Genomic DNA, 17,392 nt, shown 5'->3' with positions numbered 1-17,392 from the left:
ATGGTGTTTATCAATAAATTAAGTAAACTGATCCATGTGCAAATTCATATACAAGATGTGCTCAAGATGCTGTTCCATGCAGATCCACTGCTTACACTTTACATCTACTTCTTTAATCTCGTAAGATTTTCTGCTATATTAAATAAACTAAAATCCTTTGCAAATTCATGTAATCATACAATATTTTGTGCTCAATATAGTGTTCTCTGCACGTCCACTGCTTCCACTTTAAATCTACTTCAATTAACTTATTTTGCTAGAAAAAAAAATTCCACCAATCAATGAAAAGTTGATAAGGTGTAAAGTTCTGTGCCAGCTGTAGTGTAGCCACGCCTTCTTCCACCTCTTACACACGTGATGGTGAGGGCGCCCCCTTAGTAGTGCTTCCCCACTCACCAGAGCAATATGACTCCCAGCTTTTCATCTACCAGAGTCACCAACATCCTTCACACTCTCCTCACCTCCGATGGCAAAGGAACTGGATCCTCCTCGCTCACTCCTGCAAGTCTGCTGAGCTTTCTGTCAGTCTCCCTCCTTTTTTTTTTTAACAAAAAAGTTTATTAACAAATCAGCATTACAATATATTCAGCATTCGACATTCAAGTATTTCTTAGTTACATTGTCAGTTTATATATTTGTCAGTTTATATATTTATTCCAGATATTAGCATCTTAGAAGTCCATATGGCCAGCTTCCTAACATTCCTCTGCAGGTGAAGTCCCAAGGATGTCACCATCCAAATCCCTCCCTAGGTTTCATTAGGATAATCAAACTCTACCCAACGGGTGAGGAAAAACCTCCAGGAACCTAACAAGTTTATTCGTTATCATTGGTCTCTTATTCGGTATGGTCAAATGGTATCCGGCACACGGGGGGGTGGGGTGGGTGGGAGACCCCCAGCCGGACAGGGGGGAATCCCTCACCTGGTCCCCCTCCCCTCCGGCCCCTTAGCTAAGCGCATCCACCCATGCCGACCACACCTTGTCGAATTTAGCCGGGCACTGTCTGCTCTCATACGTGAGTTTGTAGAGGAGTAGCACTGAATCAACAGCCTTTTTCCAGGATGTAAGGGTGGGGGGTTCGGCTGACTTCCAATGCAGCATTATCTCTCTCCTGGCATAAAACAGCGAGAACGTTATACAGAGCTTAGTGTATCTGTCCCCCTCCACCTCGTCTAGGTAGCTTAGTAGGAGTACCATGGACTCCGATGGTACCCTAGATCCCCCCATGTCACTAAGTGTCTCCGCCACTCTTTCCCAGTATGCTCTGAGCCTGGGGCAGGCCCAAACCATATGCCAAAATGTCCCTTCCGTAGTCCTGCATCTGGGACAGTTTGGGTCTAGATTTGGGTATATTCTGGCCAGTCTATGTGGGGTGAAGTAGGCCCTATGTATAAATTTAAGCTGTAGGAATCTGCCTTTGGCCGCTATCATAGAGGGGATGAAGGTAGATATACAGTCCTCCCATTCGTCCTCTCCTAATGCTGGGCTGTCCGCCTTCCATTTTTCCATTGAGCGGGCTGGTTTAACATCATGGGCTACCGTGAGGTAAAAATATAGCGTGGAAAGGGGTTTCCCCATCTCACTCAAAGTTAGCAGCCTCTCAACGGAGTCTGGTTCCAGAGTTATAGGGCGTACACACGGTCGGACTTTGTTCGGACATTCCGACAACAAAATCCTAGGATTTTTTCCGACGGATGTTGGCTCAAACTTGTCTTGCATACACACGGTCACACAAAGTTGTCGGAAAGTCCGATCGTTCTGAACGCGGTGACGTAAAACACGTACGTCGGGACTATAAACGGGGCAGTGGCCAATAGCTTTCATCTCTTTATTCTGAGCATGCGTGGCACTTTGTCCGTCGGATTTACACACGATCGGAATTTCCGACAACGGATTTTGTTGTCGGAAAATTTTATCTCCTGCTCTCCAACTTTGTGTGTCGGAAAATCCGATGGAAAATGTCCGATGGCGCCCACACATGGTCGGAATTTCCAACAACACGCTCCGATCGGACATTTTCCATCGGAAAATCCGACCGTGTGTACGGGGCATTAGTGTTTCTGGGAACTGAGCCCTCATCGCATGTCTCAGTTGCCAGTATTGAAACTCAAAGGAGTTGGGTATGGAGTACTGTCTTTTCATGTCGTTAAAGGGCATGATGGTCCCGTTTACCATTACGTGTTTGAGGGCAGTGGTCCCCTGTGCGGGATCTGGTATACCGCAGAGGTGGGGTAGTGTGGGGTTACCCCACAGCAGACATAGTTGCCAACAGTCCCGATTTTCCCGGGACAATCCCGATTTTGGGACCCTCGTCCCGATTGGAGAGTGTCCCGAATCGGGATTTTCCATAAGGAAAATCGGGAATGTTGTTTTTGTTTTTTTTTGGAGCAGCGGGCTCCAGCAAAATGGCGGCCGGCGCCGCCGCTCTATCTGCCTCTAGTGTTGAGTGGAGAGGGGAAGGGGGCTCGATCCGTGCAGCCAATGAAGCGGCTTCTTTGGCTGCACGGCCCCTCCCCTCTCCACTGAAGTGAGTAGAAGACACGGCGCCGGCGCCGTGTCTTCCTGAAAGTTCCCCAGCCCCGTACTGCGCAAGCGCTGCGCCTGCGCAGTACAGGGGGTCCGCCATTGCCGAGGGGAACTTTCTCGGCAGAACACCGGCTGCTCCTCCACTGAGCGGGGGCCGGGCTGCATTGAGGGGGGGAGGCTGCACTAACTGAGGGGGGCTGCACTGAGGGGGGGCTGCACTAACTGAGGGGGGGCTGCACTGAGGGGGGGAGGCTGCACTAACTGAGGGGGGAGCTGCACTGGCGGGGGCACCTGATGCAAGGACAGACTCTTGCGGGGGCACCTGATGCAAGGACAGACTCTGGCGGGGGCACCTGATGCAAGGACAGACTCTGGCGGGGGCACCTGATGCAAGGACAGACTCTTGCGGGGGCACCTGATGCAAGGACAGACTCTGGCGGGGGCACCTGATGCAAGGACAGACTCTGGCGGGGGCACCTGATGCAAGGACAGACTCTGCCGGGGGCACCTGATGCAAGGACAGACTCTGCTGGTGGCAGGCGACGTGGCTAGTGACACGCTCAGGGATCCCACTGATTCAGCATTATGGTGAGTTGAATGATTTAATTTTATATTACAATATAATAATAGAAATAATGCGCTTCAATCATCCTGACACCATAACAATCATGGTGCCGGGATGATTGAAGCGTTAACACCAGGTGTTTGGAGTATCTTTATCTGCTGATTGTTAAACTTTCTAGAATACACATATTTCTATTGTTGTGTAGGACCTGGGGCTGCTGTCCCGTCATTCCTCTCTCCCCCTCTCCCTCTCCCCCTTTCCCTCTCCCTCTCCATCCCTCATTCATCTCAGACTCTAACCACACCCTCTTGAGCCACGCCAATTTAAGCCACGTCCACTTTCATGCAAGCCACGCCCACTTTCCGCGTAAGCCACACCCATTTTTTGCCGCGGCGCGCTTCGCACGCAGCAACTATTATTTTTTACTAGACCACACCTACAAACGAATGCCCCGCCTCCTAATTATTGATCGGCTCCGCCTACAGCCAAAAAAGTGTCCCACATATTTTTTTTTCAATGTTGGCAACTATGAGCAGAGTGTGTGGGGAGATGCAGTTCGGTTTTGCATAGATAGCCCTGGCCTCCCTCCATGCTCTAATAGTTGTCTTCATGGAGACCATCAAGGGGTGGGGAGCTTTCGTTCCCCTGTATACTAGATTGCTCAGGGCCGCTTACGACCCCAGAATAGCAGCCTCCAGTCTCACCGCCGGATTCTGTCTGGGCTGGGAGAACCACCAGCGTACCGTGACCAGGACAGCCACCCAGTAGTAAATCAAGAAGTTGGGGAGAGTCAGACCTCCACCCGATAGGGGAAGGTATAGTATCCGTTTTGTCACCCTAGGTGGCCTCCCGACCCAGATGACTGAGGTCAGTTTCCCCTTCCAAGCGCCTAAAGAAGGATTTAGGTATGTGGGACGGGGTATTATGGAAAAAATATAAAAACTTGGGAAGTAACACCGTTTTATTAGGTTGACTCTGCCCACTGGAGTAAGCGGGAGGGTGCGCGTCAGTCTCCCTCCTAGACTCGGCTTTCTCCTCCAACCGCTGTTCCAGCAGGAGCTCCGCCTCTTCATACACACTCAGAACTCTGCCTCGTCATACACCTTCAGAGCTCCTCCTCTTCATACACACTCAGAGCTCCACCCCTTGATACACACTCAGAGCTCCGCCTCTTCATACAGACTCAGAGCTCCGCCTCTTCATACACACTCAGAGCTTCGCCTCTTCATACACATTCAGAGCTCCGCCTCTTCATACACACTCAGAGCTCCGCCTCTTCATACACACTCAGAGCTCCGCCTCTTCATACACATTCAGAGCTCCGCCTCTTCATACACACTCAGAGCTCCGCCTCTTCATACACACTCAGAGCTCCGCCTCTTCATACACACTCAGAGCTCCTCCTCTTCACACACACTCAGAGCTCCGCCTCTTCACACACACTCAGAGCTCCGCCTCTTCACACACACTCAGAGCTCCGCCTCTTCATACACACTCAGAGCTCCGCCTCTTCATACACACTCAGAGCTCCGCCTCTTCATACACACTCAGAGCTCCTCCTCTTCACACACACTCAGAGCTCCGCCTCTTCATACACACTCAGAGCTCCGCCTCTTCATACACACTCAGAGCTCCGCCTCTTCATACACACTCAGAGCTCCGCCTCTTCATACACACTCAGAGCTCCTCCTCTTCATACACACTCAGGGAGAAGAAGAAGGTGAATCCCACATCGTGTAACGCCTTTTATTAAAAGGGAAATACTAAAAACTGCACTCACTGAAGTGGGAAGCTCACATTTAGCATTGGTAGTCATACTGCAACTGAAGGTTCAACTTGGCTGAATACCCATTCAGTGCAGCCATTCTCTCCAGACTCTCCAGACTGGACTAGGTAGTAATATATTTCTATCCCCCTTGGTGGGAGTGGAGATGACCCCATCTATAAGGATATACAGTACATACACACACAGCACAAGGCCGTGTTCACACTACGAGACGTTTATCAGGGCTGCCGTTCCTCTGAGCTCCACAAGGTGGTGATCTCTCTTCTACCTGGACAGGCGATCTCTAGGAAGACAGACAGGAAGTGATGTCAGGTACAGACAGGAAGTTCCGGGTGAGAGGTGAGTCGGGAGGAAGTAGAGAGAAGACATTGCTGGAAGTGGCAGCAGAGGAGGTAATAAGATCTTATTTTCTATTTACACACAGTAACCCCCCCCGTCATGTCCGTCCTCTTCCTCCATAGTCACTGTGATGTCTTTTATCTCCAGCAGATGATGATACACACATATATAGTGTGGAAATGTAGAATAACCCCTTCAGGGGCAGAACATTTCCCCACTTACAGGGTCGGAACATTCTCTTCATTTTGGAGATGTGTCACCTTTCCCACCAATCACCTTCTCACCTCATCAGTCTATATCAGGGGTCTCCAAACTTTCTAAACAAAGGGCCAGTTTAGGCTTTAGGGGGGCCAGTGGAAGTAAACAATGCCCCATTGTTGGTGTCAGTAGGAGGAACTGTGCCCCATCATTGATGTCGGTGGGAGGAATAGTGCCCCATCGTTGGTGTTAGTAGGAGGAACTGTGTCCCATCGTTCATATCAATGAAATGGATAGTGCCCCATTGTTGATATCAAATGGCAGGAGTGGTGCCCTATCGTTGGTGTCAGTGGGATAAATAGTGCCCCATTGTTGGTGTCAGCGGATGGAATAGTGCACCAAGGGGCAGATAGAGGCAAAGGAAGGGCCGCATCGGCCCCCAGGCCATAGTTTGGAGACCGCTGGTCTATACTAACAGATTATACAAAGCTCTACAAAGCTCCTGATTCACTCCCTGGTTATCTCTCGCCTCGACTACTGCAACTCCCTCCTCATTGGCTTACCTTTAAATAGACTATCCCCCCTTCAGTCCATCATGAATTCTGCTGCCAGACTCATCCACCTTACAAACCGCTCAGTGTCTGCTACCCCTCTCTGCCAATCCCTCCATTGGCTGCCACTCGCCCAACGAATTAAATTCAAAATACTAACAATAAGTTACAAAGCCATCCACAACTCTGCCCCCAGCTACATCACTAACCTAGTCTCAAAATACCAACCTAAACGCTATCTCCGTTCCTCCCAAGACCTCCTGCTCTCTAGCTCCCTCATCACCTCCTCCCATATCCGCCTCCAGGACTTCTCCCGAGCCTCGCCCATCCTCTGGAATTCCCTACCCCAATCTGTCAGACTGTCTCCAAATTTATCCACTTTTAGGCGATCCCTGAAGACTTTCCTCTTCAGAGAAGCCTATCCCGCCTCCATCTAACAACTGCACTATTTTCTCCATTAGCTCATCCCCCACAGCTATTACCCTTTTGTATAACTTGACCCTCCCTCCTAGATTGTAAGCTCTAACGAGCAGGGCCCTCTGATTCCTCCTGTATTGAATTGTATTGTACTTGTACTGTCTGCCCTAATGTTGTTGTAAAGCGCTGCGTAAACTGTCGGCGCTATATAAATCCTGTATAATAATAATAAAATTATACCACTTTTATTAGTGTAGGAGTGGCAGTGTATAGCATTGGAAGAAATCACATTCAGGTACTTGTGAATGGTCAAGTTGATGACAAGACACACAGTGGGTCCAACCAAAAAAGTGCAGTGAGACCTATCTAGTAATAGAAGATCCATCCATTATGGTGAGTGTACAGCCATGTGGGGTCACCTGGAAGTGGATGTGTTTATCTGTTACTAATTGCAGCAGCACCTGTTCACCTACCTCCTTGTTTTCCATGCAACTACTGTAATATTTGAATGGGAGTTTTTGATACATTGGACATTGGTTGTATTTTCTGGTGTTGTGCATTTATTTATTTTTTAAATGTGGCAAACTGTTTATTAATCTTGATTTACATTTTTGGCAGCGCGGTCTATATACATAATTACTAGAGATCATATGACCATCACATTGCCTCCACCTCCCTCCCTGAGAGAAAAGAGAACTACAAAGAAGATTCTAGAAGTTACCAGAGAGTTCATCAAGGTGAAGTGAGCGGTGCTGGGAATTCTGGGACATTATCCAGTAACAGATAAGGGATGTGTCTGGATGGTGACTGTATCATTGTGTGTGTCAGGTTCCTATAAGGTGTCAGGATGTCACTGTCTATTTCTCCATGGAGGAGTGGGAGTATTTACAAGGTGTCAGGGCTGGGCTCAGTCCTTCCTTCTCAAAGCTGGCCGCTCAGCTGTCTGCTAATTGCCAGCTCCTTTCTATCCACAGTGACTCACCTGTTGATGATATCCTGCTCATTAGTCCTGCCTACTTAAGCCATCCAGCCCAGATGATCTCTGCCTTCACCTTGGTCACATCTCTAGAGACGCTCTCCTGTGTTCCTGTTAAAGTCTTGCTTGGCTGACATTCCTTCTGCCTCCAGATCCTGCTTGCTGTTCTACTGCGCTCATCTCTAGCTACCTGATGTTTTGGCTTGTCTGACTATCCGTTCCGGTTCCTGAACTCTGGCTATGTTTTGACTACGTGTACTCTGTTTACCTTTTTATTATTATTATTAAACAAGTGTGATTTAACTGTACTTCTGTCTCAGTCTGATTAATGGTTTCTGACAGTAAGCGAAGGCCATAAATTCAGAAGATGCAGTCAATCCACTTGTTGGTAATATTTTTTTCCAGATTTGATGATCAGGATCACCGCATGGATCAGTTTGCCTTGGCGTTACAAACGCTCCTGAGTCACACGGCTCCCACTGTCGCTGCTCTGGTACAGCCTGTGTTGCAGGCCGTCCCTGCTGCTGCTCCAGTCTCTGTGCAGGCACCCGCCTCGAGTATTACCTCTATAAGAGGTATGTCTGCTTCCGCTCCACTTCCCAATAGATTTGTGGGTGATCCAGTCCAATGCAGAGGGTTCTCAACCAGGTTGAGATATACTTTGAGATTCTGCCCCAGGCGTTTCCCACGGACAGAAGCAAAGTAGGTTTTGTGATATCTTTGCTTTCTGAGAGAGCCTTGGCCTGGGCAAACCCTCTATGGGAGATGCAAAAACCTGTTGTCTTGAGCTACCCTGAGTTTGTGGCTTCTTTTAAAAGGGTATTCGATGTTCCCGCATGCTCCACTTCTGCTGCCAAGTACCTCATTTCCATCAAACAGAGTACGAGAACTGTTGCCGATTACGCCATCGAATTCTGTACTCTGGCAGCAGAAGTTGCTTGGAACAATGAGGCTTTCGTGGCTACTTTTTCTCATGGTCTCTCGGATACCATTAAGGAGGAGATAGCATCCCGAGATATACCCACTGAGCTGGAGAAGTTGATCACGTTTGCCATCCGCATTGACTCCAAACTCAGAGAAAGACTTCCTTTTAAGGAGCGCTTGCAGAAGCAATTGTCTCCGAACTTTGCAGTCACACCCTTGCCTCCCTCACCTCCCATGCCTCCTGGTACCGAGTCGGTCAGTGAAAATGAACCCATGCACTTGGGCTTCATGCGTCCCTCTGCCGATGAGAGAACCTGTAGGAGGAGGGAGAGATTGTGGCCAGGCAGGTCACTTTTTAAAGTCTTGTCCTATCCGTCCTGGGAACGACCGAACCTTGAGGTCCTGTCACGGACAGACCTTAGGTAGCGTTGTTTGGTCCCCAGTTATCCAGAAGGATAAGCTCCTGGTTTCAGTTACCCTTTCTTGGGCTGAGCTGTCCGTTGAGATACAGGCTCTAATCGACTCTGTGGCTGCAGGCCTGTTCATTGATGCTGCCTTTGTATCGAAGCACTCGATTCCGCTGCAGCTGCGTGACACTCCACTTGCCATTGAGGCTCCTGACGGGAGACCTCTACAGCCTGCCCATGTGACTCATGAGACTGTTCTGTTGTTCATGGCCATAGGGTCTCTTCACCATGAGATAATCCAATTCCAAGTTATTTCCTCAACTAAGTTTCCGCTGGTTATTGGTTATCCTTGGTTAAGGAGGCACAACCCCTCTTTTGATTGGCTCCGTGCTGAGGTTCTCTCCTGGGCACCACAATGCAGTAAGTCATGCTTCCAGAAGGTAGCCAAGGTCATGTGCACCTCTTCACTCTCCTCCCTGCTGGAGGAGTACCGCGATTTTAGCAATGTCTTTGACAAAGGTCAAGCCGGTAGTTTGCCTGCACACCGGTTGTATGATTGCGCAGTTGACCTTCAACCTGGTTCCATACCCCCTCGTGGCCGGGTTTACCCTTTGTTGGTCTTGGAGGATAAGGCCATGGAGGAGTATGTTGCAGATGCACTTTCTCGAGGTTTCATCCGCAAATCCTCATCTACTGCTGGTGCTGGTTTCTTCTTTGTGAAGAAGAGTGGTGAACTGAGGCCTTGCATTGATTATAGGGGTAAATACTAAAAAATAGTGCTGCACAAATAAAAGTCCTTAAATCAACATAAATAAGATGTGATGACAAGATTGGAAGACAAGAACCACCAGTGGACAATTCAGGCTGACAAAAATATCTGAGTGGTGACTAAGATCCCTCCACCGAACATGGATGGCCCCTCACCTTAGATACTCGACCTGAAACAGGTCATACAGCATAAACAGCATATCCCGGATGGATCAATCCTAGTAATGGTGGTATCTCCTTCACATTTCAGCATTCCATGTTCGGTGGAGGGATCTTAGTCACCACTCAGATATTTTTGTCAGCCTGAATTGTCCACTGGTGGTTCTTGTCTTCCAATCTTGTCATCACATCTTATTTATCTTGATTTAAGGACTTTTATTTGTGCAGCACTATTTTTTAGTATTTATGTCTTTGAGGTATTATTTGAATTAGCCTTAGTGCCTGCTTGCATTTACTCTTTTGTGTCCGCTGATCAGTCAGCGCTGAATTTATATATATTATTTCTTGATTAAGAATGCCTACCCGATCCTATTGATTACAGAGTTATTTGATTGCCTCAAGGGAGCAGCGGTTTTCACAAAGCTTGATTTGAGAGGGGCGTACAATCTCATGAGAATTAAGGAGGGCAACGACTGGAAAACTGTGTTTAATACCAGAACAGGCCATTATAAGTACCTTGTAATGCCTTTTGGCCTTTGTAACGCCTCAGCAGTTTTCCAGGAATTTATTAACGATGTCCTCTGAGATTTGTTGCAGCTATGTGTGGTGGTTTATCTCAACGATATCCTCATATTTCCCAAGTCCCTGGAGAGCCACCACACAGATGTCTGTCATGGGTTTACGTCCTCTGCAGCGTTTTCTTGGCTTTGCCAACTATTATCGGAAGTTTATTCGTAACTTCTCGTCACTGGTCAAGCCCCTGACTGATATGACCAGAAAGGATGGTAACCCACAGAGTTGGTTTCTGGAGTCCGTTAGGGCCTTTGAGAGTCTCAAGGCTGCCTTTGTTTCTGCTCCTGTGTTGGCACATACTGATCTTACGTTACCTTTTACCCTTGAGGTTGATGCTTCTGAGACTGGAGTTGGCTCCCTTCGGTCTCATCGTCCTACCTCTAAGAGCGGTATGCATCCTTGTGGCTACTTTTCCATGAAATTGGAACCTGTGGAGTGCAATTATGAGATTGGTGACAGAGAGCTGTTGGCGATCATTTTAGCCCTGAAAGAATGGAAACATCTCGAAGGTACCACTGTGCCTCTTCTCATTCTTACTGACCATAAGAATCTCACAGGCACATAGCCTGAGGCTAAATGCCTCTCTCCCAGAAGGGCGCTATGGGCTCTTTTCTTGTCTAGTTTCAATTACATTGTCTCATTCTTACCCAATACTAAGAATGTAAGAGCTGACGTTTTGTCACAACAATTTTTCTCCACTTCCAAGATGGAGACGGTTCCAGTTCCTGTGATTCCTCCTGATCGTATTCTGGCTACCGTTCGCACCAGTCTCATTTCTCCTTTGGGTGACAAAATTCTTGCTGCTCAGGTCCATGCTCCTCCTGAGAAACCTCTGCTTTGTCCCAGAGAGTCTCCGTACTGCCGTGCTCCAGACTTACCATTCTCCCAAGGCTGCTGGCCACCCTGGGAAGCATCAACTCTTTTGGGCCATTTCCCTACAATTCTGGTGGCCTAGTCTACGTGCTGATGTAACTGCCTTCGTAGCTGCATGTTCCGTGTGTGCTCAGAGTAAGACTCCACGACACCTTCCAGTGGGTCTCCTACAACCCATATACAATGGAGAGAGGCCCTGGACCCATCTGTCTATGGATTTCATTATGGAGTTACCCAACTCCCAGGGCAACACAGTTATTATTGTGGTTGACCGGTTGAAAATGTCACATTGTGTTCCACTTAAAAAGTTGCCTACTTCTAAGGAACTGGCTTCCATTTTTGCTCGGGAGATCTTTTGCTTACATGGGCTACCCAAGGTGATTGTCTCAGACAGGGGTAGTCAGTTTGTGTCCTGGTTCTGGGGAGCCTTTTGTGCACAGTTGGGAGTTCAGCTTGCTTTCTCCTCTGCGTATCACCCGCAGTCTAATGGGGCCACAGAACGAGCCAATCAGTCCTTGGAGCAATTCCTACGTTGCTATATTTCTCACCATCATAACAACTGGTCAGACCTCTTACCATGGGCAGAGTTTGCTCACAATATTGCTTTGAATTCTGCTTCCCAGTTGTCCCTGTTTATGGCGAAATATGGTTTCCAACCTTCCATGTTGCCTGACTTGTTTGTTCCGCAGAGTATTCCTGCATTAGAGGAGCATATGCGTGGTCTTCGTTCCACTTGGGCACAAGTCCAGGAGGCTTTGTGACATGCTAATGATAGGTACATACTCCATGCTGACCGCAGACGCCTGCCTGTGCCTTCCTACCAGTTTGGAGACAGGGTCTAGCAGTCATCTCGCAACCTCTGACTTCGTGTTCCCTCACTGAAGTTCACACCTCAGTTTATTAGGCCTTTCCGTATTATTCGCAGGATTAACCCAGTGGCTTACGCATTAGACCTTCCTTCTAACATGCGTATCTCCAATGTATTTCATGTCTCCTTATTAAAACCTTTGGTCTGCAACCGCTTTAACACCTCGGTGCCTCGTCCTCACCCTGTACAAGTTGAGAACCATGAGAAGTATGAAGTACAGTCCATTGTTGACTCCCATAGGTTCTGTGGGCATATGCAGTACCTGGTGCATTGGAAAGGCTACAGTCTGGAGGAATGCTCTTGGGTCTCATCCTCGGACGTACATGCCCCTGTACTCCTCCGTGATTTCCATAGACATTTTCCCCTCATGCCTGGTGGTCCTCCGAGGGGAAGGGGTCATTGAGGAGGGGGTACTGTCAGGGCTGAACTCAGCCCTTCCTTCTCAAAGCTGACTGCTCAGCTGTTGGCTAATTGCCAGCTCCTTTCTCTCCACAGTGACTCATCTGTTGATGATATCCTGCTCATCAGTCCTGCCTACTTAAGCCGTCCAGCCCAGATTATCTCTGCCTTCATCTTGGTCACATCTCTAGAGATGCTCTCCTGTGTTCCTGTTAAAGTCTTGCTTGGCTGACATTCATTCTGGCTCCAGATCCTGCTTGATGTTCTACTACGCTCATCTCTGGCTCCCTGATGTTTTGACTTGTCTGACTATCCATTCCGGTTTCTGAACTCTGGCTATGTTTTGATTACGTTTACTCTGTTTACCTTTTTATTATTATTATTAAACAAGTGTGATTTAACTGTACTTCTGTCTCTGAATTATGGTTTCTGACAGAAGGACACAAGGATCTCTACAAGAACGTCATGATGGAGAATCAGCCATCCCTCAAATCACTGGGTAAGAGGAGACTTTATTGTAAAGGAGAGAGCAGTACGGAGGCTCCACCTAGATCCCCCATCATCTGATAAACACATAGAAACAATGTATTCATTCAGTGTGTGTGTTTCCTACAGATGGATCCAATAATGGGAACCCACCAGAGAGATGTCCCCATCCTCTGTATTCCCGGAATTCCACACAGGAAGATCACACCATCCCTCACCATCATCAGGTAGATGAGGAACAATCACTGATAGTATCATTAGGATCTGTACATTATCTGCATTGTTATAATTTGTCTTTTTTTTATATATCTTTTAGAGTGAAAATCTCGGGGATTATATTATTGTTGTTAAAGAAGAGTATAAAGAGGAGGATGAGGAGTATGGAGTGATGGGGGAGTTTTCGGAAGGACACAAGGATATGATGGAATCACCTAATACCAGGAACCCACCAGAGAGATGTCCCCATCCTCTGTATTCCCGGGATTCTACACAGGAAGATCACACCATCCCTCACTGTTACAAGGTCGGTGGGACAGAGCATCTAGAACATGGACTCCTAGAGATGATGTGTGGATGCTGAGCTTATATTTTACCAATGAAGTTTTTTATTTTCCTTGGATTAGGGTGAAGATCTGATAGCTATAAAAGTTGAGGTTAAAGAAGAAGAAGAAGAAGAAGAGAGGTATATGAGAGGTGATCAGAAGTCTATGGAGGCGGATGGAATAACGGGGACATTTATAGAGGAGGACACTCCTACAGAGATCAGCACAGGTGGGTCATTAACACTAAATACATTCCTCCACCCATACTGCTCATTGATTGGTCCAGAGTAGGGTGGGGACTGGGTGATATCAGCCTGTAAACCCCTGGTCACATGATTGTGAAGTGGAAGGAAAATGATAAATGATACAAATAAATATGTGAAAAGTGTGGCGTGCATTTGTATGGCACCCCCCTGAGTCAAAATGAGCAGAACCACCTTTCCTTGCAATTACAGCTGCAAGTCTTTTTGGGGATGTCTCTACCAGCTTTGCACATCTAGAGAGTGACATGTTTGCCCATTTTTCTTTGCAAAATATCTCAAGCTCTGTCAGATTTGATGGAGCGCATCTGTGAACAGCAATTTTCAAGTCTAGCCACAGATTTGCAATTGGATTTAGGTCTGGACTTTGACTGGGCCATTCTAACACATGAATATGCTTTGATCTAAACCATTCCATTGTAGCTCTGGCTGTATGTTTAGGGTCGTTGTCCTGCTGGAAGGTGAACCTCCACCCCAGTCTCAAGTCTTTTGCAGACTTATGCTGCGTACACATGGCCGGAATTTCCAACAGAAAAAGTCCAATGGGAGCTTTTGGTCGTATAATCCGACCGTGTGTATGCCCCATCTGACTTTTTCTGTCGGCATTTCCGACGGACATAGATAGAGAACATGCTCTAAATTTTTCTGTCGGAAATGCCGACGGAGCTTGTCCCGTTGGCAAGTCCGACTGTGTGTATGTGGCATAACAGGTTTTTTTCTAAGATTTCCCTGTATTTGGCTCCATCCATCATCCCATCAACTCTGACCAGCTTCCCTGTCCCTGCTGAAGAAAAGCATCCCCACACCATGATGCTACCACCACCATGTTTCACGGTGGGGATGGTGTGTTCAGGGTGATGTGCAGTGTTAGTTTTCCTCCACACATAGCGTTTTGTTTTTAGGCCAAAAAGTTCAATTCTGGTCTTCATCTGACCAGAGCACCTTCTTCCACATTTTTGCTGTGTCCTCCACATGGCTTCTCGCAAACTGCAAACGGGTCTTCTTATGACTTTCTTTCACCAATGTCTTTCTTCTTGCCACTCTTCCATAAAGGCCAGATTTGAGGAGAGCACGACTAATAGTTGTCCTGTGGACAGATTCTCCCACCTGAGCTGTGGATCTCTGCAGTTCCTCCAGAGTTACCATGGACCTCTTAGCTGCTTCTCTGATTAATGCTCTCCTTGCCCAGCCTGTCAGTTTAAGTGGACGGCCATGTCTTGGTAGGTTTTCAGTTGTGCCTTACTCTTACTCCATGAGATGTTCAAAGCTTGGGATATTTTTAACCCTGCTTTAAACTTCTCCACAACTTTATCCCTGACCTGTCTGGTGTGTTCCTTGGCCTTCATGATGCTGTTTGTTCACTAAGGTTCTCTAACAAACCTCTGAGGGCTTCACACAACAGCTGTATTTATACTGAGATTAAATCACACACAGGTGGACTCTATTCACAAATTTAGTGACTTTTAAAGGCAATTGGTTCCACTAGATTTTAGTTAGGGGTATCAGAGTAAAGGGGGCTGAATACAAATGCCCCCCACACTTTTCACATATTTTTTAAAAAAATGAAAAACATTTATCATTTTCCTTCCACTTCACAATTATGTGCCACTTTGTGTTGGTCTATCACATAAAATCCCAATAAAGTACATTTACATTTTTGGTTGTAATATAACAAAATGTGGAAAATTGCAAGGCGTATGAATACTTTTTCAAGGCACTGTATATTAGCAAAAAAAGGAAACTATCGGAATATGCAATAGGTCAGTGTCAGAGCAAATGTACAGTATTCAAAAATAAATTTTTGTTGATAAAGTTATTTTTTGCCAAGAAGAGAAAGAAAGTGCTAGTTTTTTGGAAGGTTCCTCTCCCACAAGGATACGGGATTTTTCACAAGAAAGGCTTATATGAGATCACTTCATTCAAACCTGGCGATTTGATAGCTTTCAATCGTTCTATACAAAAGGTTTCCTTTTGTAGAATTCTCTTATCCCAATTCCCTCCTCTCGGATCTTGGGGTATCACCTCCAGGACCATAAATGAAACATAACTTGTGTCAAATTTATGGTACAGATCAAGGTGGCAGCTCACTATTTTTTTTCGGTCCATCGGACGCCGTGATTGAAGAAGGATGGACATCGCGGGACATTTTTTTTTAATGAAGTAATTGTCAAAAAAACTGTCTGCTGTAGTTTTTACTTTTTTGACACTTTTTTGGTGAATGGGGTGGGATCTGGGGGCCCCCTTGATAAAGAAGGGGGCTTCCGGATTCCAATAAGCCCCCCTGCCCGCAGACCACCACAACCACTGGGAAAGGGTTCTGGGAATGAGGCTCTTGACCCTATCAACATGGGGACAAGGTACTTTGGGGGGAGACCCCAAAGCTTCCTCCCCATGTTGAGGGCATGTGGCCTGGTATGGTTCAGGAGGGGTGGGGGGCACTCTTTCGCGCCTCCTTTTCCTGCAGTCTGCCAGGTTGCGTGCTCAGATAAGGGTCTGGTATTGATTTTGGAGGGGGACCCCCACGCCATTTTTTTTTTTTTTTTTTTTTTACATTTTGGCATTGGGTTCCCCTTAAAATCCATACCAGACCAGACTAAATGGGAGCAGGAATGTGATATTTCATTTTCAACTGAAAACTGGGACTAATGTATTAATAACTTACACAAATGCACACGATCACTTACAATCAGAGAGACAGCAAAAGAAATATTTACCAGATGGTATTATACACCAGTAAAACGTCATGCCATTTTCCTCTCAGCACCTCAGACATGTTTCAGGGGTTGCATTTCCGCAGGGTCATTCTCACACCATTTCTGGGAATGTGAGAACGTTTCACAAATATGGAAGCAATTGGAAAACATTGCTTCCAAAATCTCAAACATTATACAGCTCACTCTCCACAACTGGCTTTTATTCTCCCCTATCATAGGGCTATCTATCCATCACATGAGACTGATCCACACAATCTGTGTTTCAATACAGGTGGACTCTATTTACTAATTAGGTGACTTTTGAAGGCAGTTGGTTCCACTAGATTTTAGTTAGGGGTATCAGAGTAATGGGGGCTGTATACAAATGTCCCCCCCACACTTTTCACATATTTATTTGTAAACATTTTTGAAAACTATTTATCATTTTCCTTCCACTTCACAATTATGTGCCACTTTGTGTTGATTTATCACATAAAATCCCAATAAAATACATTTACGTTTTTTGTTGTAACACGACAAAATGTGGAAAATTTCAAGGGGTATGAATACTTTTTCAAGGCACTGAATGTATTCTCTTTGGTTACACCCATTTTATACCAGCTGGACATTTTATATCTGATGATTTGATTGGAGCACAGTCTTTTACATGTTGATAATAATGTGATACCATCCTCCAAACTTTGGAACCTTTTAACAGAAAGTGATAACGAGGGAGGAGTCAATAACCCAATGATGGTGGTCTTCAGGATCAGTCCAGTCTTCATATTGGTTGTTCTCCTCCATCCTCACTCTCTGACCTCTGGTGGGGCTCAGCCCCGCTGTTATTCATGACTAAATCATGGACTAAATAAGAAAGTGCAGTACTTCTTGTGTTGGGAAGATGGCAATTAGTGATAGAGGGGGAGGGGACACTCATCCTATAATCCCCTCATCACTGTCAACCTATAAAAGACAGTTCTCGTTGTTTCCTCACTCTCTGACTAAGATCAATGAATAAAGAAACGAACTGGTAGGAGATCAGAGGACCCATTTACTAGTTACCTTGAGGGGGGAAGTGTA

Source organism: Aquarana catesbeiana, unplaced genomic scaffold, assembly GCF_042186555.1.
Source record: "Aquarana catesbeiana isolate 2022-GZ unplaced genomic scaffold, ASM4218655v1 unanchor228, whole genome shotgun sequence".
Lineage (NCBI taxonomy): Eukaryota > Metazoa > Chordata > Amphibia > Anura > Ranidae > Aquarana > Aquarana catesbeiana.
This window is presented reverse-complemented; position numbering follows the sequence as displayed.